Genomic DNA, 20,537 nt, shown 5'->3' with positions numbered 1-20,537 from the left:
CTCATAAAGTGGGCAACTTTTATAAAGCATGGAAAGCAAGTAGTAAGCAGTGTAAGTTAGATCCAGTACTCTAACAAAGCTCCCAGTTCTGAACAAGGATTACACCCAAAGCCCTAAAATATCATTCCCTTCCAGGTGCTAGCCAATATTCCCAGGAATGTTTGCTTTTATAGTTGAGTGAGATCACACTGGGCTTGAATTTTAAGCTTCAGCATATTCAGGATGGGTTCCTTGGCTCCATCCTTCCTCGGGCCATTTTTGCAGAGGCAGGATGGGGAGCGGTAGCAGGATTGCCTACCCACGTCACAGAATCAGAGAATTGTTACAGTGCAGAAGGAGGCCATTCGGTCCATTGTGCCTGCACCAACTCTCCAAATGAGCAATTCCCTTAGTGCCATTCTCCTTCTTCACATTCTTTCTTTTCAGATAACAGTCTAAGTCCTTTTGAATGCTGCGATTGAACCTGCTTCCACCACGGTCTCAGGCGGTGTTCAGAACTTAACCACTCACTGCGTGAAAAAGTTATTCTCATACCGCAGCAGGGTAGCCAACTAAACTTGTTAAGGCCAATTAAAGGAGGCTAACAGGGATTTTCCAATTGGCCTCCAGACTCTTGCAGGTTTCAGGGACTGGGGTGGGGCAGGGCAGCACTCCAGACAGATCTGAGGCCCTCCCTGCCAGCCAGGCCCAGAAAGGGAATATCTCGTGTCATACATTTGTGCAGCCCAAGCCCCACCACACCCAACCATCTCCCACAGTGGTGACATGGCTGCAGAACACTTCTTATTTTAAATTTTCAATTTGGAGAGAGGGCACCTCCATTTTGAAGTGCTCTGTCCCTTACTTTCCTTTCACCCAGCTTTGAAACTGGAAGGCCTCTGATTGGTCCTCCAGCTTCAAGAGCATGCCCTAAGTGCTTGAAGTAAGCAAGCACAATGACAACAGCTGCTCACTTGAATGCAGCTAGGGAATTTGTTGAGTGAGGGAATTTTAAGGGTTAATTTTAAGGGTTAAGCTGTTTCTAAAATCTAGTCTTGTTTGTATTTAAAGTTTAACTACAATTTACTGTTAAAGTTAAATCTGTTTCAGTCTTAGTCAGGGATAAACAAGCTCCCGGCAGGAGAGGCAGCTGTAGTTAGCTAGTTAACTGGGTAGCTAATTTGAACTAGATTCTCTAGCCAGCAGTGCTGACATCTCTGTAGAATTTCAGCTTGTATGAATAGAGTTGGTCTTGCCAACCACACAAAGTAAGCCAGCATGAAGACAGCAGCTGGTCACTGAGTGTAACTAGTCACATAGTGTGAGCTTGGAAATTTGGTGATTGATGGAGGAGGTGCTGTTCACTTCAGTAGCTACCTTAACTTTGAGTTTAAAAGAGCGCGGAGGGTGGCAGACTAGTTTAAAAGACCTAAGGGGCCCAGTCTGTGGACTGGCCACATTCTGAGAAAAACTCAAAGTGTGATGTAAGAGGAAAACAGGTAAGTGATTGGTCAGTGAGCATTTTGCCCATGTCTTTCAAAACTCGGGTAATTTAATAATCATTGTAGGCTTTTATTAGTGGTAAGGTTTACTAGCTGTAGCAAAGCTTATTAGGAGCAGTAGGGTCTAGGTTTCTAGTCTCCAGGTATATAAGAAATAGCAAAGTAAAGTTAAGGCAATGCAGCGCAGCTCAGCCATGTTCCTGTAACATGTGGAGAGTTGTGGATGCTTCCTGTGGCCTAGATGACCACATGTTCAGGAAGTGTCACCAGCTGCAGAAACTTGAGCTCCAGGTTTCAGAACTCAAGTGATGGCTGGAGTCACTGTGACACACCTGTGAGGCTGGGAACTATGTGGGTAGCACGTTTAGGGAGGTGGTCACACTGCAGATTAAGAGAATACAGACAGAGTACAAATAGCTGACTGCTAGACAGTCTAGGAGGAGCAGGCAGGTGGTACAATAGTCCCCTGAGTCCATCCTGCTCACTAACTGCCTTTCTGTTTTGGATACTGGTGGGGGCGATGGTTCCTCAGTACAGCCAGAGCCAGGTCCGTGGCACCACAGGTGGCTGAGCTGCAAAGGAGGGGAGGAAGATGAATGGAAGAGCAATAGTGGGAGGAGATTCAATAGTTAGAGGGACAGACAGGTGTTTCTGACCCACATTCAGCCTGACGGCAGAGTTCAGAAGCCTACAGGGAAAATCCTGTCCACCATCTCTCTACTTAAAGGAAGCGAGATTCATGTGTTAAGGTAAAAGAAATCAAAGCCACCTTGAACACAAAATATTTCTTGTAATAAATATTTTCTGTATTTATGAGTTTGAAAGTTTTCTTTTAAAAATGTGTTCCCTAGATTTGGCAACAACTCGTTCAGTGCTATTCTCTTGGGTTTATCAAAGTAAGTTATAAATGGGGGATTCAGATCTATGTGCTCTCATTTAAATATATTGTCTGAAGTGAGAAATGGCCCGTGTGTGAATTCCTGAAGGAAACATGCAAAGTGTTAACCTATTAATTAACACACTGTGAGTTAACAAAGAACGATAATGGTGAGGGGTCTCATTCTAATATAAAGTATTAACTCATGGACATCATGTGCCATAAATTGTAAACATTTAGGGCTGAATTTTGCCGTCGGCGAGCAGAGGGCGGGGCCCGCTCACCGATGCGTAAAATGACGCAGGATGACGTTGAACCCTCGATGTCATCCCTCCCCATTTAAATCTTCAGGAAGACGGGCCCGCAGCAAAATCAGGTACGGGCCCGCCAACCTGTCATTGGCCAATTGAGGCCATTGACAGGATCATTAAAACAATTAAAGGACCTGCCCATCCAACCTTAAGGTTGGCGGGCAGGCCAGGAGCCCCGGCGGGCTTCTGAAAAAACATGAAACCTCATCCACCGGTGGGATGAGGTTTCATGCAGGGATTTAAAAAGTTTAATAAAGTTTTAGTGTAAATTATGAACATGCCCCATCTCATGTGACATTATCACATGAGGGGGACATGTTAAGGATTTTTTTTTGTCTATTTTTAATGTTTTTAGAACAGTCGGCGATCTCCCTGGGGCAGCACTTAGCCTCAGGGAGATGTGCGCTCTTTCGTGCACATGCAATTAATTGGCCCGCCCATGTAAAATGGCGACGAGGCCTGCTTCTCCGGCAGGGATCGGCTCCCTGCCCACCGGAGATTGAGTCGGGCCTGCCCGTCTGGTGGGCAGAAAATTCTGCCCTTAGGCTCTGAAGATCTTTTGCTTCTTTCTCTCTAAAGATTTCCTCCTCTTACCTCCTCTCTGAAACTATTGATTCTTTGTTTGGCTACAGTGTGACAGGTGCCTTCTGATCCTGCCTCCAGATGGCTTTTCCTCACATGCTGGCCATGCTGTGAATGCCAACAGGTCATCACAGCTGCTCCTAGTTTTGTGCTCACATGATATCTGTTCAGACACATTCCCAGCAAAGGTTGATGGGCTATTTCCCCCTCCCCAATCTAGGGGCCCTGAAGTAAACAGCAGCATCCTTTTGGCTGCTCACACTGAGACCAGCCACCTGAGCAAGATCTGGGGTCCACCATCGGACCTCCCCCCTTTGCAATGATCTGATCTCACTGATAAATCGCTGAAGAAACTGCAGTGAAAGATTCCCCCTCCTGGGCCATGATAAAAAATCATATTTCTTGTCCTTGTAAGTTTCTGTTTATTAAATTCTGCTGTGCCAAGCTTTAAAATGGATCATATTCTAGTCTGGATTTTAAAGAGGCAGTAAGTCTTCAATCAGTTTGCCAATTAGCTGGTTTATCCCTTGATGGTGTTCAATGGAGAAGATGGGGGAATGTTAAATTTTGTACAATATGTTGAGTGTGGGAGGTTACAGCTGAGAAAACAAACGAGAGGCCGTGGTGTGGTTCCCGACTGTATTTTGCAAGGACTTCATATTGTGCTGCATGTTGGTAACATTTTAGTGTAATTTACATCTCTGTTACTTTGATCTAAGATTTAAGAGGGTTTGGTCTTTGCCAATTATAGAGGTCCACCCTGGAAGGAGCAGTCCAGGGACATCACACCGAATCCTGCAAAACATCAGTATTTACTTACCAGAGAAAGGTGGAAGTGCAAGTTTGGAGAAATTGTTTTTGAAAAGCATAAGGCAATTCCGGCTGTATCTTTTTATCAAAGATCTTCTCGGGATCAGTGGCAATGTCTAGCCGAAGTTGAAAATTGAAACATTATCCCTTTACGGGGCATTGATGTAGTGAGTGCAGTATGGTACAATATTATGTAAATTACTATTGCCTATTTCTTATGCTTCTTTGTATTCAGTTTCAGAAATAAATACTGTGGTTTTTAACTGGTATGACACTGATCTTGTATTTATTTTCTTGCCATCACACAATGGGTTGTAGAAATCTGGAACTTTCTCCCTCAAAAAGCTGTCGCAGTTTGGTCAGTTGAAAACTTCAAAATTGAGATTGACAGATTAATGTTAGGTAAAAGTATTATAGGATATGGATCAAAGGCAGGTAAATGGAGTTCATATATAGTTCGGCCATGAACTAACTGAACTGCAAAACAGGCTTAAGAGGCTGAATGGCCTACTCCTGTTCCTAATGTTGGTTTGCACCTATATCAGAAATAGAGTTAATGTTTCAGGTTAATGACATTCTGACGAAAGGTCATTGACCTGAAACATTAACATTAACTGAGCATTTCCAGCATTTTCTGTTTTTATTTCCTGCACTATAATTCTCTTTAAGAATGAAGGACACCCTTTCTTCATTCACCAAAGAATAAAGCTACTTTTAAGTTATTTTTCTATTAAAATACAGCTTCCAAGAGCCCACCATGAATTTCTGCCAGTTTACGGAAAACAAATTGAATATCATATACACAAGGAATCTGCTAACAGATGCTGGATTCCCAGAATGGGAATGAAAAGAAGCTAACGTTTGTTGTAGTCTAGTTCCCAGCCCTCTCACAGACAAAACACAGTAACATTCAGCTTGTGTTTGTATTGATGAAAATACCATATGTGATGCAGTGTGGGTTTAGAAACTCCGGAATTTGTGTGTAAGGTTTAAGTAGGTTTCTTCAATCTAATTGTGGGAATTAATTTGCATTTAGCACAACACCGCAAACAATTTATTATTTGTACTCAATACAAGTTGACTTAATTGGCATGTTTACACTCAGTTCTTTGCTACTAAGTGGTGTATGTTTGGATTTGGTCCAAAGTAGCCACGTTGTATACAGGGCTATAGTTCCCTGTTACACAAAGAGACTTTCTTCGTGGAGGTTATAGTTTTCTATACTTTCTAATACAATGAGCTTTCCAAATATATCTTCTTGTAAAAGTAGGAGGAATTTGCCTTCAAGACAAATTAATTAGTAACTTATTCTATATCTGAGCCACTGGACCTCTGCCTTGTACAAACAAAGTTTGTGCAAACCATTACAGACGTATGTTTTAAAATTGCAGTAATAGCTACATTTATCCAACATTACTTAATAACATTTTCTAAACGATGGTTAAGAGTAGTCACTACAACATTTTGTGCGTATAGAAATCACTTGTTTCTCAATTGCTGCAATTAAATGGGCCATTTATGCTACATAAATGTGCGTTTTGGATTTCAACAATAACTGAAATCAAATGTATCACAAAATAAATAAAATGGATCATTCCAGCACAACATCCACAAAACATTAATTTGCCTTACCTTCAAAGATGTAACAAATATTTTCTACACTAGAGAAGTCAGTTCTGTGAAAGCTCCAGAAGTGAAATGTTCTTAATCCAAACAGTATAGTTTAAATTATTCTACTGATACCATCAGAATGCACGATGTCACTCTATAAGGGTTCAATATATGCCAAAGTCAACAGAATAAGTCTAGTTAGTTTGCAAGTATTTGCTCTATGAAAAATGGTCTTATGAACACACCCACGACGAACACTGACACTGCATGCCTGTTTTAATGTTCATCATGGATCATTTGTTCCTTAACTATTGAGATGCCAGTCACTGTTCAACGATATTAAATACATACTCTCCAGTGCACTACTTTACTAACATACCAACTTTTATCTAACTTACTGAAATGGACTGTCACCTTAATTTGCCAACTGTAAAAACAAAAGATACTCCTTATGGGTTTGTTTGCATGTTACAAAAACTGTGTGTGGTCTTGGAACTTAAAGGAAGAAGTGCTGTATCACTGGCAAATTCATATATTCTTGAATACTGTTCAAAAAATCCCCACCAAAAATTAGTTGTATCTTTGTTCCAAATGCAAAATGTTGGATTCAGTTGATTATATTCTCCTTGACAGTGCTCCAATGAATAAGATATGTATTTGATAAAATTGGATGTACCAAAGGTGGGTTGGCCAAACTTCACGAAAAAAACCACATTGTCAAACTAATTGATACTAAAGGAATAGTGATTACCACAAATAAATACTGGCTTAGCCAGCAAAACCCACATCTCCTGAATGAACGATTAAAAAAAAACTGTGGCATCTGAGGTCATGCAAGTTCTAGCCAAATGAGTAACACATTTCAGCATTGATTCTGAGGCATTTATTGTTCTTTTCATTTTTTTGTTCACGGGATGGCAATGTCGCTGGCTAGACCAGCATTTATTGCCCATCCCTAATTGCCCTTGAGAAGATGGTGGTGAGCCACCTTCTTGAGTTGCTGCAGTCCATTTGGTGTATGTACATCCACAGTGCTGTTAGGAAGGGAGTGCCAAGATTTTGATGCAGCAACAATGAAGGGATGGCGATATAGTTCCAGGTCAGGATGGTGTGTGGCTTGGAGGGAAAGTTGCAGGTAGTGGTGTTCCCACGTGTCTGCAGCCCTTGTCCTTCTAGATGGTAATGCTTGTGGGTTTGGAAGATGCTGTCGGAGGAGCCTTGGTGAGTTGCTGCAGTGCATCTTGTAGATGGCACACACACTGCTGCCACTGTTGGAGGTTGTGGAGAGAGTAAATTTTTAAAGTCGTGAATGGGGTGTCAATCAAGCATACATCAATAGATTATTAAAAATATTGCATAGGCTATGTACTTCCTGTATACAAACCCTATTTCCTGTTCTCACAGTTTTGGTGAAACCCTTCTGTCCACAGTTCTCAGTGTCAATTGTTCTACCATTAATTCCCATTTAGTTTTTCCATGTTAAATGCCACAATGTAGTTGCAGACTCTGACAACTGATTTTCTGGACCATATTTATCATCTTACTGTGGTTAAAAGTATTGAGCACTTCTTAAAAATGTATTTTCATCTCAAATTTCCTCTCCCATCTTCTCCTGAAAACGCTCACATTAGCTGAGATGATGGCATAGGTCTTCCGGTCAGCGGCAATGCTGGCATCATTGCTGCTACCTGCAAAGCTTTCTCCAATCCGACAATACTGCCTGATCCCAACTGAAGTAGAAATGGATCAACTCAGCCCCTCCAGCATAAGTCCAGCAAGCACAGAATAGCCAAGGGAAGGAGAGGACACACCCCCTTTTTACAACAGTAGTTGCCTTATTGAACTACGTTTTTATAGGTTTCTAGCCTTTTAAGGAATCTGTGGATTAATGAATGGGTGAGTGGATGGGTGAATGGTGAGGTGGGCAGATGGGTGAGGTGGATAGGTGTGTAGACATGGGGTAGTGGAGGTAATTGGGTGGTCAGGGCAGTGATGGGGGTCGGTGCGGGTGTGGTGTTGGTTGTGATGCTCAGTTGAGTAATGCAGGTCAATCACTGAGTTTGACCAGGTATTAAACTGTGTAACATTTCCAGGGTAAGTGTGCAGCTAAATCCCATGTATCTGGCCCAGGTTTCTGCCCTGAGCTCAGGGTTGGAGACATTTTCAGAGGGTCCTGGGCAGCAGAGAATCAGCCCATTAGAAGTTTAAACTTCTTGGGCAATTTCCATGTGTTTCTGTGTGTCAGGCCCTGATGTGCATGTCCCAACTTATGTCCCATCTCAGATGATCCGGAGACTGAAAGATTTGGCCCATGTTTTACATAACCCATCTACACTATAGCAGATGAAGTGAGCTTCCCCAACACACAGCAGGAACAGTAGCTCCCTTTACTATATATCTCAGATTCTCACTGAGCAGTTTCTTTATCAACATAGCCTTCAAGAGAACACACAAATAGTTTCAAATCTGTTCACAAGAACCAAGAAAGCTGGTTCAAAGAATGCACCTGTGTGCATAAGCTCCTGAATGATAGAAGCCTGGGAGTATAATGTTGTCATAGGAATGATACATTGAAGGGGAATTAAACCAGTGACAGGAGAGAAAATAATTTGTGATGGACAAGGTCCTGCTTTAACCCATTCTGATTTCTGGATACTTGCTGGACAATCTGTAACAATGACCTCAGTATTACCCATTCCCTACTCCATAACAGGAAGGAGAGGGTTGGGGATGGGATTAAGAAGTGAAACACATGGAACGTGACACTGTTAATTCCGCTGGTGTACATGCCTGCTGCCATTTTTACAGCAGTGGATATCGGGGCGTCTGAGTGTCCTGATGTGGAGAGGTGGGATGCATATTTACATATTTAAGTTGGGCTCCTGCGGTTCAATTGGGAATCCGATTCGAAGTTAACCGCTCTTATGAAGGTTTCTCAGGGCAGTGAGCTGCCTGCTCCCCAAGGCAGCTGCTTTTGCACTCCTTATAGCCAGGAGGAGGAGTGCTCCCGCAAGACACTGAAGGGAGCTTTCAGCCTCCGCCCAATCCTTCCAATCACAGGCCTTCCCCCACTTCCTGAGGGGAGAGTGCAAGGGGGCACAACACGGGGAAAGTGTGAGCTGAGAGTGCAAGGGGGCACAACACAGGGAAAGTGTGAGGGGAGAGTGCAAGGGGGCACAACACAGGGAAAGTGAGAAGGGAGAATGCAAGGACAGAAAAAGAAGACACCAATTTTGTAACCAGGCTAGAATTTCTGGGGGCTTTCTAAAGGGCTGTATAATAGACAGCAGATAAATCTTGCAACAGGATGAACTCAAAGACTTGGATTGGCTATTGGAATGTGCAAACTATGCCGCAAGTTGTTAAATCGGCAAAAATGAGATAACAACCACTCTATTGGCTGGGAGTCAACTCCACTCAGGTTGCAAAGGAGAATAAATCCATACTGCACTCAGGACTGTTAGAAGGTGGCAAGAATGGTGTTACACTCATCTTTGTTGAGGCAGTTTCATATGCCCTATGGGATTAGGAACCCAAGAACCCAGCCTGTTACGTGCAAGGTACCAGGCTCATTACTTCAAATGCACTATTATGCAGCAATGAAATGAAAGAAAGCTATAGGATGATTTCATTTGGGGTCTTCTGAATGCTATTCTCTGGTGTGAGCAACAAGCAACACCAGGCCCTGCCAGCTAGCAGTCCTGCATCAGGATTGCACCCAGACCATGCAATAAAGGCAAAATCGGAAACTTGAGTCAGCTGTCCTCTCACAGGTACAGAACTATCAGGCATCCAGAGGGAACCTAAGTATAAAATCTACCCTTATGAGGGATTAAACTGGATAACATCCCAAAAAGCGATGTGGGGAATGTGGTACGTGATCAAACTACACCCTATCATTCATATGTTCTGCAAACTATTGCAGTCATCAGTTACCAAGATGGCGCCCTCTGCATTTTCCATCAAAAGAGTCCGTGTGAATCTCAGACTCTATTTTCAAGCATTATATGGCCATGCAGCAGCTAAAACGCTGGCACTAAACAGCACAATTTTATCCTCCATGATCTATATTTAAAATGAGGCTATGAAGGAGCTCTTGCATGGGTTATTGGTTTTGTGGCTTGTGATTACCTCTCTGTTCCAGAACAGGGAATAGTTTAATAGCCTGCTCACTCTGTTGGTATTATCACTAAGATCTTATCATCATCTTACAAAAATTAGGAAATTCCACAAGCAACATGGCAGTAATCACACCAACAGTGGATCTGAATAGAAGTTATATTTCTTGCTCTGCTTAATGGGTTTCAAAGTAACAAGGAATAAATGGGCAAGCAGCATTAAAACTTATTTTATACCAAATCTTTAAAAGTAAATCATATAATTCTGAACTTCGGAAAGATACTTAAAGCTACAGATATCACAAGTGCCATCATTTTGTGGCAGGATGCATTGAAACAAAACATCTCCCAATGGGACATTTATGTACTGCTTGGTTTGAGCCAGACATGCCCCATGTTAGGCTATATCAGTCATGTGAGTATGAATGCTCTAACTGACTTCAATGAACTGGCCTGAGGGAGTAAAATCAGCCAGTTTACTTTTGATCGTTATTGAGGGCAGGAGGAAAACATGAAGCTATGTGCCCTTCATTGTAGGACAAATACATTCAAAAATGAGCTGCATTCCAAATATATGGGACCTTGGGTTACTTACTTTATTTTTGCCGTGAATGAGAAATTATGGGGTGGGGAGTGGTTAATATCGAGGCCACTGTTATGGAGTGTCCAGCAAGAATCCAGAAATCAGAGCAGATCGAAGAGGGATCTTGTCCATTGCAAATTATTTTCTGTCCTGTCACTGGTTGAATCCCCCTTCAATGTATCACTCCTATGACCACACGATACTCCAGGCTTCTATCATTCAGCGGCTTATGCACACTATTATGCTAATAGTTCACTGCTAGCTGCGGGGCAAGTCCTGAACAAAGGCACACACATTTAGCAAATTTGAGATATATTGAAAAACATTTCTGCTGAAGCCAGCCTGGCAGTTTGCCATGGGTCACATCTGCAAGTCAGCACCAATTTCTGTAAAACAAGCAAAACTCATTTTGCTGCTTTTGAACAATGCTGATTTCTCCAAGGTACTTCATTAAGTCTAGAAAATGCCTGACCGACCTATAAATAAAATTGGCGAAAGTGCTTTTAACCACAGAACTAATTAGAAAACTGACAAATTTTTAAAGCTTTGTAGCTTTGGTGGTATAACAGGGAGGTGTTGTGAGTGGTGGCTGAGTTGGTACTGTTGATAGAGTTGATCAGCAGACACTTCTTAGTTGGAAACGTTAAGTTTATTTACAAAGGTACTCAGCAGCAACTACACATGTGCTTTCACTTCAAACTCTATCTCCACAGTACTAACTACTGACTACTGAGGTAGCCCACCCTACTCTGGGTACTAAAGATTATGTGACCTTCCTTAACAAACATTCTTCTTAAAGGTATATTACACATCAAATAAAACCATGGGCAGGATTTCCCGGTCGGCGAGCGGGGGGCGGGGCCCACTTGCCGACACGTAAAATGACGGGGGATGACGTCGGGCGGAACTCCTGACGTCACCCCGCCTCATTTCAATTTTCAGGTCAGCGGGGGCTCAGTCGAATCAGCTGTGTGCCCACCGACCTGTCAATGGCCTATTGAGGCCATTGACAAAGTACTTAACGTAATCAATGGACCTGCCCGTCCAGCCTTAAGGTGGGTGGGCAGGCCGATAGCCCTGGCCGGCTTCAGAGAAAGCATGAAACCTCACCCATGGGCGGGATAAGGTTTCACGTAGGTTTTTATAAATTTAACCAAAGTGTAACTAAAAGTGATGGACATGTCCCAACTCAGGTGGCAGTCACATGAGGGGACATGTCAGGGAAATTTTTTTTCTCTATTTTTAAGATTTTTTATTGTCGAGCTGATCTCCCTGAGGCAGCACTTAGCCCCAGGGAGATGAGTGCATTCTTTCACGCGCATGCGCAAAAGAGCGCATTCTCGGCTCAAGGAATCCCCCCACCCGCACAGGAAGCGCATAGCCCTTCCTGGCAGACGTCACGCTGGGCGGGCCTTAATTGACAGCGTGCCCCTGATTGGGGGTGCCGATTGGAGGCGCGCCTCCATGTGCCCACTCCTGAACGTCCCCCCTGACGGGGGGAAAATTCTGCCCCAAAATTACCACATCCCTCCCCCTTTACTCAAATATACATTTTATATTTACAAGCACAATTTTCTTAAGACAGCAAAATATTTACACTGGTAGGTAATTTACAAATTTAATCTTTCTGGGGGTTTCCTTAGGCATGCAGAGCATCTCAGCTCTACAACTTACAGATTCTTTGTCAGGAACCAACCTTTTCTGGAGTTGCCTAAACATCAGGTGCTCCAGTGGGCACCTGCAGTTCTGTATCCTCAACTCATACAGGAATATCAGACATGCCTGTACTGGGTTGAGTCCTCTCAACATGAAATGCTGACCCAGTCATGAACAATAGTGGAATCAATTCTTGGTGATTTATTTCTCTCTTCCTGAGATGATCCACATGTCTCCGCATAACTCAGCCTTCCGCCTCCACGTGGTAAGGTAGAGGTCCAGTCACTGCACTTATTTCACCTGGTAATCATTTTGGTTCTTCTCCAAAGCTCTTCACGTACAACATCTCTCCCACAGTAAATTTCTTCTTGTGACTATGCCAGTCGTGTCTAGTTTTCTTGCTTCTCTGTCTCCTTTCCACCTTCTCCTCCAAATTTAGCATTATTATGCTCAACCTCATCTTCAGACGACGTTTCATCAATAACTCTGCAGGTGTGACACCTGTTGTTGTGTGAGAGGCGGCCCTATAATGGAAAAGAAATCACGCTATCTTGGTTGCTAAGGATTCTCCAGTTAGCTATTTTTTTATTCATTCATGGGATGTGGGCTTCGTTGGCTGGGCCAGCATTTATTGCCCATCCCTAGTTGCCCTTGAGAAGATGGTGGTGAGCTCCTTACTTGAGCCGCTGCAGTCCATGTGGTGTAGGTACGCCCACAGTGCTTGTTAGGAAGGGAGCTCCTGGATTTTGACCCAGCGACAGTGAAGGAATGGTGATATATTTCCAAGTCTTGAATGTTTGAACTGCCCTTTCAGCCAGTCCATTTGAGGAAGGGTGGTACGGTGAAGTTTTTACATGAGTGATACCGTTGAGGCTGATAAACCATTGAAACTCAGCACTTGTAAATGTCGTGCCGTTATTGGAAGTGACTACTTCTGGTAGTCCATTAATGGCAAAACTTTGATGTAGCTTCTCAACTGTAGCGGTTGACATTGGTGATTTCACCTCATATGTGTCCATCCATTTTGAGTGGGCATCGACAATGACCATAAACATTGTTCCCATGAAAGGTCCCACATAGTCAATGTGTAACCGCACCCATGGTCTTCCTGGCCACGCCCAAGGGCAGCTGTTAAAGGCAACTTTTGCAGTTGCTGACTTTTGTACACAATTCTCCACTAAACTCTCTATTTCACTATCCATCCCAGGCCACCATAGGTAGCTGCGAGCTATGGTCTTCATTCAGGAAATTCCTGGATGTGTGCTGTGTAGTTCAATTAGAAGCGGCTCCCTTCCCTTTGGAGGTACTAACACTCGTGCTCCCCACAATAAAATGCCATTCTGGTTGACTATTTCATTTCTTCTGTTGAAGTAGTTACATTTAGTCAGATATAGGCTCTTATGACCAACCATAAAGCACTTGTTCTCATACTTGAGATAGGACTAGTTCCCGACTTGTGCAGTCTCTGATCTGTCGAGCGCATACCGGTGAGAAACCTATGAAATTTAACAATAAAACAAGTTCCTGTGGAATTGGGATGGCCTCATCATTTTCTTGTAAAGGCAAACGACCAAGTGCATCAGCATTTGCGATTTGACTTTCAGGCCTATGTACGAAACTGTACTCGTATGCTGCCAGAATGAAAGCCTTATTTGTGCTTCTGTGTCTTCTTTTTATGTGCCTTCTTCTTTCTAGCGCAGACTTTAATCTTGGCCGTCTTTTCGACTTCACCATTGGCCAGGCTTCTCTAAGGTGCAAGCTCAATCTGTCTGACCTCAGTGGTTGAGTCTCCCAAAATTTCTACATCTGCCTGCTCCTTAGAAAACTCTGCAGCTTTTGCCTCCAAAGCCTCTTTTGCTTCATGTGGCTGATTCTTCAGCTCTTCCATCTCCTTTTTGTATTTGTTGGCTGCGTCCTGGAAAATTGAACATTGTTGTGTCTTCTCTGTAAACTCATTCTTCAGTTTGTTCAGAGAAGTGCTGAATTCTTTCTGTTTCTCTTCATACTTTTCCAGAGGTTCAAACATTGACCTGAGGGAATCTTGTAGTGTGTGAAGGTCCTTCAGCAGGTTTTCTTTTCTCTTTCGGAGGTTGCTCACCTCATCTCGACCTCTGTCATCAAGCACGGTCTCTTTGAGTTCCTTCTGCTGTTCTACCATGTTTTGGCTTAAAACAGCCTACATTTCTTCAGATAAAAGCAAAATACTGGAAATCTAGAACAAAATGCTGTAAATATATAACAAAACCAAAAATACCTGGTAAAACTCAGCAGGTCTGACAGCATCTGCGGAGAGGGATACAGTTGATGTTTCGAGTCTGTATGAAGGGTCATACTGATGAAGGGTCATACGGGCTCGAAACGTCAACTGTATCCCTCTCCGCAGATGCTGTCAGACCTGCTGAGTTTTTCCTACATTTCTTCAGGTTGTTGTGACCTTACACACCCCTTTTTCATAACAGGAACACTTCCAGATTCCTTTTGGAATCTCAGTGGCCACTCAATGTTAATTTTCCTGAGCTAGTTTTGCCCTAGAGGTCTTGGTCCTCTGCCTCTCAATACCAACACTGGTAGCTTTACCGATTGGCTTCCATAATGGACAGTTACTCTGCTTATACCTCTGACTTGAATGTCTTCACCCGTGTATGTTTTCAAGTGGGCAGCTGTTTCTTCTAAATTTAATCGATGTTCCCCATTATTCAGATATCTAAAGGTATGTTCCCCAATTACTGTAGTGGAAGCTCCTGTGTCCACTTCCATTCTGACAGGTCAAACATTTACTTTCACTGTTACAAATATTGGTTCTGTCTTTTCAACCTTCAAACTGAACAGAGTAAATATCTGAATTTGCTGTTTCAGGCTCTTCTACATTGTAGATCTCACTGGGTTTTCCTTTTGTTTAAAAGCCTGCTTGAATCTTTCCTTGCACTGTCTCATTATTTCTGTGACAATAATTATATTCGATTTCTTTAAACTGCCAATTGTTAAAAGACTGCTTGTTTCCACCTGTATTGAAATTATTCTTTGTTTTCGCTGCAAAGTCATTTTTTCTCTTTTTCCGGCTAGCAGGAGTTGTTTCCCACTTCTCGGCCGGGTCTTGCATTTTCATGCCCTTTCTGTTGGGGTTTCCCACCCGTGGAGGACAGCGCCATTTTGTGGGCCCTGTATGGCTTTTGAATCTCTTACTGCACTCTCCATGGCTAGCATTATCTCTAGCACCTTCCCGAATTCCAAATTTACTTCAGACAACCATCGCTTCTGAATCGTGCCCTCATTCACACTGCACACTAAATGGTCCCTGAGCATGTCGTTTAGAGATGTACCAAACTCACAATGTTCCATTAACTGCTTCAAACTTGTCATATAGCATGCAACTGTCTCCCTTGGGGCTTGATTTCTCGAGTTAAACTTGAACCTTTGTATCATTACTGAGGGCTTTTGTTAATAATGACCCTTCACGAGGCCCACCAACTCATCAAAAGTTTTTGAATCTGGGGCACTGGGTGTCTTCAACCTTCGAATCAAGCCGTGGGTTTTATTCCCACCTGTACTTAAGAGGATTGCTCGCCTCTTCTCTTTCCCTGTAATCTTGTTCGCTTGGAAAAAGAACATGAGGCGTTCAATATAATGAGACCAATCGTCCATGGCTGGATCGAAAGGATCAATTCTTCCGAATTGCGGCATTCTGAGAGGGAATTACTTCTTTGATTCGAATGGGACTTCTACTTACAATTACTTGTGCGAGGTACAGTGCCGATTTCATTTCACTTGATTTCTTCTGTTAAGCTTGTTTTATCCTCATTGCCTGTTTGTTGTGAGAGGTGGCCAAGTTGGTACTATTGATAGAGTTGATTAGCAGATACTTCTTAGGTGGAAGACTTTTAGTTTATTTACAAAGGTACTCAGCAGCAGCTACACATGTGCTTGCACTTCAAACTCTATCCCCACACTACTAACTATTAGCTACTAATGACTGAGGCTGCCCGTGCTACTCTCCTATTGGGTACCAAAGACTATGTGACATTCCTTAACAAGCATTCTTCTTAAAGGTATATTACACATCAAATAAAACCATAATTACCACAGGAGGCTCATGAAACCCTGGTATGATCTAGCTAAACATAGAACAGTGAACGATATATTCTCAATGAAAGATATCAAATTTTACAGATTGCATAAAACTCTTGTGAAGACTGTACAATGTAATTTATCAAACAAGCACTGATAGTACGCAGGAGCCAACCAAGTTCAGACCAGGAAAACGATGAATTACACGTCATGTTTGTGCCCTAGGAGCAGGATGACTCGGGGTAGAACTTCTGTTTTTGAAATTAAGTGCTGTGATGGGCGGGTTGCATGGTGTGTTTCCTGTTGGTTGGATTCGTGCCCAATCCCGTGCTCGGAAGCTCATTAATTATGCACAGGTGAGTGTCTCTCCAAATCACATGGCTGGTCAGGAACTGATTTGTCTGCCCCACCGTTACCTAATGAGGTCAACGGTGTGAGCACCATATTTAAATGCCACCCGAGGACAAGCATTTCACCCTCTCCAGCCCACCTGTCTCCAGGGGACCCACAGGGATGGTGCAAAGCAGGAGAAGAAGGCTGCACCCTGTTTTTCCCACAATACTCTCCAGGCATTGATAAGAAGAATACGCTAACACCGGGATGTCCTCTACCCTTGGGATGATTCCAAGAAGCACACCAACTTCACCTCTCTGGCCTAGGAGGCCGTAGCAAGCCAGGTCAGCATGGCTGGTCACTGCACCCAGAACGCAATCCAGTGCAGGAAGGGGATAAATGATCTCATCTGCTCCACTGGGATAAGTCAACCTTCAGCTCCCTCTCACACTCTCATCATAGCATCATGCACACAAAGGGCTACGCTCTTCATGGATCTCACACAACATTAGCGGGGGACACGTATCAGCATTGACTGTCTCACAGATATTTTCACATCACCCCCATCTCATCCACCGTGCTGCACCCACACCATCCTCAGCCCTTTCTAGTGAGGCCTCACAACCGACAGGAAACTTGCATGTTTCCCAACCTCAGCTCAATCCTTTCTCATCACATTCCTTCCTTTTGTCTTCATGCAGTCCAAGGTTGCCCACAACAGGAGGGAAAGATCCCGGACCGGAGGAGGTACGGCCAACATCAGCAACCTCACTCCCTTTGAGGGGAATGCTGCCAAGCTGGTGGGGAGGACGGGGATCATTCCTGTGAGGAAGGGGAGATTGGTTTATTCCAGCAACATAGTATGGATGAATCCTCCATGAGTTGATCACATCCTGACATTCACAGTGAGTGACATGCAATCTTGTGATTTGACTGTGAATGGATCAAATCTATCTTCTCTCTCTCAACAGGTCCAGGCACACCAGGAGGGCCCAGCCCCTAGACCACACCACAGGAGGAAGCTGAGAAAGCGTCCGAAGAAGATCCATCACTGCATTCATCCTCACCCTCCACCAGAGCACAGGCACATACCTTGACGCATCATAGTTCTAGATTAGGCTCAGTGTCACTTTCTGGAGAATACCTCATTGACACGCCTCTGAAGCAGCTGGACGCAGAGACAGTCCAGGTCTCTGGCACTCAGAGGACTGCTGGGGACCTGCCGCCCACTGAGTCCGAGTCAGATGATGAGCCTCTGTGAGCGGCCGCTGAGACAATGCTGGAGATGAAAGGACAGGCGGTGGAACATCAGACAGAGATGGGAGAGTCACTCAGCGGACTAGAGCGGCGTATGAAGGAGTCTATTCACGTTCTGTCTGATATTGTGGCTCTGACATGCGAATGTCTCAAGGTCACCATGGGAAATATGGCGAACACCATGGAGGCCTTGGTCCAACAGGTTTTGCCGGATCTGCACTTGGTCCTGAACTCCATGGCTACAGACATTGTTGGAATCCATCAGCGGCACTTTCTCCTCAAGGATTCAGGGAGGGGCCCTCGGGCACCCAAGGGAGGATGAGCATCAGCCGGAAGGCTTCTGTGCACTTGCACAAAATTTAATGTTACAAAAGAACATATTCTACATAATTTTACAATAAATATGAATAATAACTCTTACTGTTATCACTGAAACAAAATGCTGACAAACGAGAAATGTTTTAGATGAAAAATTGAAACACATACATCTTGGGACTTACAAAGCAATTTAGGCAGAAATTTGGTTGAAACACTGTTCATGCGTGTAATTGGAAAGAAAGGAGTTTGACAAATGGAGAAATAGGAATTAGAACAGGGGACAATATGTTGAGTCTTCATTTCAATGCATGGTGAATGCAGAGGGTGCAAGTTTGTAGTGTTCACAGGTTTAGAATTTTTAAGGCACAAGAAAGCTTGAAGGAGCAGTAAATACAACAATGCCAATAAAACAGAGATAAAGATGCTAGAGGTGCAAAAATGTATTGCCTATTAACAGATATTTACAACAGTAAACCACATAAATTGACACAATAACCCTATTCAGAACTAAACATTTCCATTCCATTGGCAGTAGATGAGGGTTGTGTTTAATATTTCTTCATATGTGATGCTGTTGGCAAATGGATAACTTATAAATGTACCTGTATGCCCCAGCACTGGTATTTTAAGCATTTGCATTTGCATTTACATTAAATTAAGTTAGCTTTCCTTGTTCTCTGCTTTATTAAATGGAAGGCTTATTCTCAATGCCGCTACTCTGCCAGTGTCACAACAGTTACTCTTTATTTGCAAAATGAACCTCAACATTTCAAGATTTCTTACAACAGATCAGCTATTGTGAGAGGTTATTCAAAAAATGGGTTAGTAGGATGTTGAAAATAGTTTAAGTGTGAGGCATGCTGGCTGAAGAGCATCACAATTCTCTTTTCAAAGAAAACTGCAGATGTCGCCTTTGTTGACCTGAGTGGTTGTTTGGTATTTAATATTTTTAACTCACTGGGGACAATAGTATTAAATTTGAAGATTGTGATGTTTTAACTTACTCCAAGAACAGAATGAATTAGGAAATGGTCTTTGTTTCAGTCTATGTTGCGCACTGGAAATTATATAGCATGCGTGCCAGGCATATAACACTGTTTCCATTATCCTTTATACATTGCAATGGGATGGTGCAAAAAATAAATGTGGACAAAAGGGAAAATTTGAAAGGGGGGAAGAGCCATTCAGGGAAATCTCATGCATCTCCAAATGTTGCTCATTGTATGTCCTGTTGCCTGGTGGTATTGCATGAGTTATGACCTCAATGGAGACCAGTAACTTTTAAAAAGAAATTCGAACTCCTAGTTAATAACTGAAAGAATAACGCCACAAGATTTCATGTTTTGAATGAAAATTCTTCCTGTGCAAGAGTTAAACAAAGGAAGTACTACCAACAACATTATTATTTCGTAACCACTTGGTCTTCAAGCCTGAAAAGTTCAACTGAACATTTCCCATCCTGCTTTTGATTCCACCCAAGAGGGTGTTGAGAGTTTCTTCACTTCTCCTGGGGCCAAACCAAGGTGTGCCACAGGTCTCCGGAATTCACTTTGATTCTCCTCAGTGTTCCTGCTATTCTCTGAAGTATGAGATTTCTTGGGGTCTTTCCACTAGCATCCAGCTAGACGAACACTCCAACTCTCCTTCAATGCCTCACCATTGTGGACTCCCCAGTTCAAGCAGTGGCCTCACTGATTTCTTGTTTAATGACTTCAAATCAGAAAACACCCTGGTTTCTGATAGCCCTCTGCTACTGGCTTCACAGCCCCTGGCAGATTCCCTCTCTGCCTATCTCAAAGCTGCTCCCAAGCTGACCCAAAATGCAACTGACTATTTCTGTGAGAAATCACACAGATACAACCCAAAACCAAAAAGAAAACGCCTTGCACTCCACTCCCGGGGTAATGTGGCACACCTGAGATCCCAAATAGAGATTTAAACTAACTACCTACAATTCCTAACCAACCCCCACCCCCCCTCCTTTGTTCTGGGAAACCATATGAATAATCTAAATGCCTTATGGAGCCATCTGTAGACATCCTGTCTCCACCAAGAAGCTCAGTGAGGGGTCACCCATTGTTTAGTGTTTTCCCACTTCCAACTCTGACTTTATTAAATAAACATGGGCCACCATTTGAATTGCAATTACTTCAGGCCTGTTTTGCAACTTCTCAAACCAGGTGTTTTCAGTTATCTTATAAAAAATTAATTTCCTAAACTAAAGGTTATACTTCTAAAACATATGAATCATTAGATTAGATACTCCACCTGACATGGGTACACTGAATTAGGACTGGGAGAATAAAGAAAAAATATGACTTTTCAGAAAAACTAGAAAAACAAAATATAGCTTTTGTTCTTTACATCTGTTTGGGAGCCAACAGATGCAGCTGAGAAGTCAGATGAAAACCTCAATTCCCCAAGTATAAAAAGTGCAGTTCTCAAGCTAAATAACTTTTCCAAATGCCACCCACCATACTAGGGATATTGTATTTTAAAATGATTCTATATTAAACATAAGTTGCCAGCAACAAC

At 43.0% G+C, this 20,537-nt stretch overlaps 1 protein-coding gene across 2 annotated transcripts in view; it reads right to left on the bottom strand.

Moving 5' to 3' along the window:
• The window catches only part of LOC144692594 (KN motif and ankyrin repeat domain-containing protein 4-like), a 121,442-nt gene extending 110,926 nt beyond the window's left edge, over positions 1 to 10,516 (bottom strand). Inside the window, exon 1 of one of the 2 annotated variants that reach the window (XM_078561607.1) lies at positions 10,386 to 10,516. The gene's annotated coding sequence lies outside the window, so the exon portion shown is untranslated. Of the gene's footprint in view, positions 1 to 5,693; positions 5,920 to 10,385 lie in introns of those variants that run through there. The other variant, XM_078561606.1, reaches the window with a different exon arrangement.
• Between the last annotated feature and the right edge of the window lie 10,021 nt (positions 10,517 to 20,537).

The sequence above is a fragment of the Cetorhinus maximus genome, chromosome 17 (genome assembly GCF_964194155.1).
Source record: "Cetorhinus maximus chromosome 17, sCetMax3.hap1.1, whole genome shotgun sequence".
Classification (NCBI taxonomy): domain Eukaryota; kingdom Metazoa; phylum Chordata; class Chondrichthyes; order Lamniformes; family Cetorhinidae; genus Cetorhinus; species Cetorhinus maximus.
This window is presented reverse-complemented; position numbering and strand designations above follow the sequence as displayed.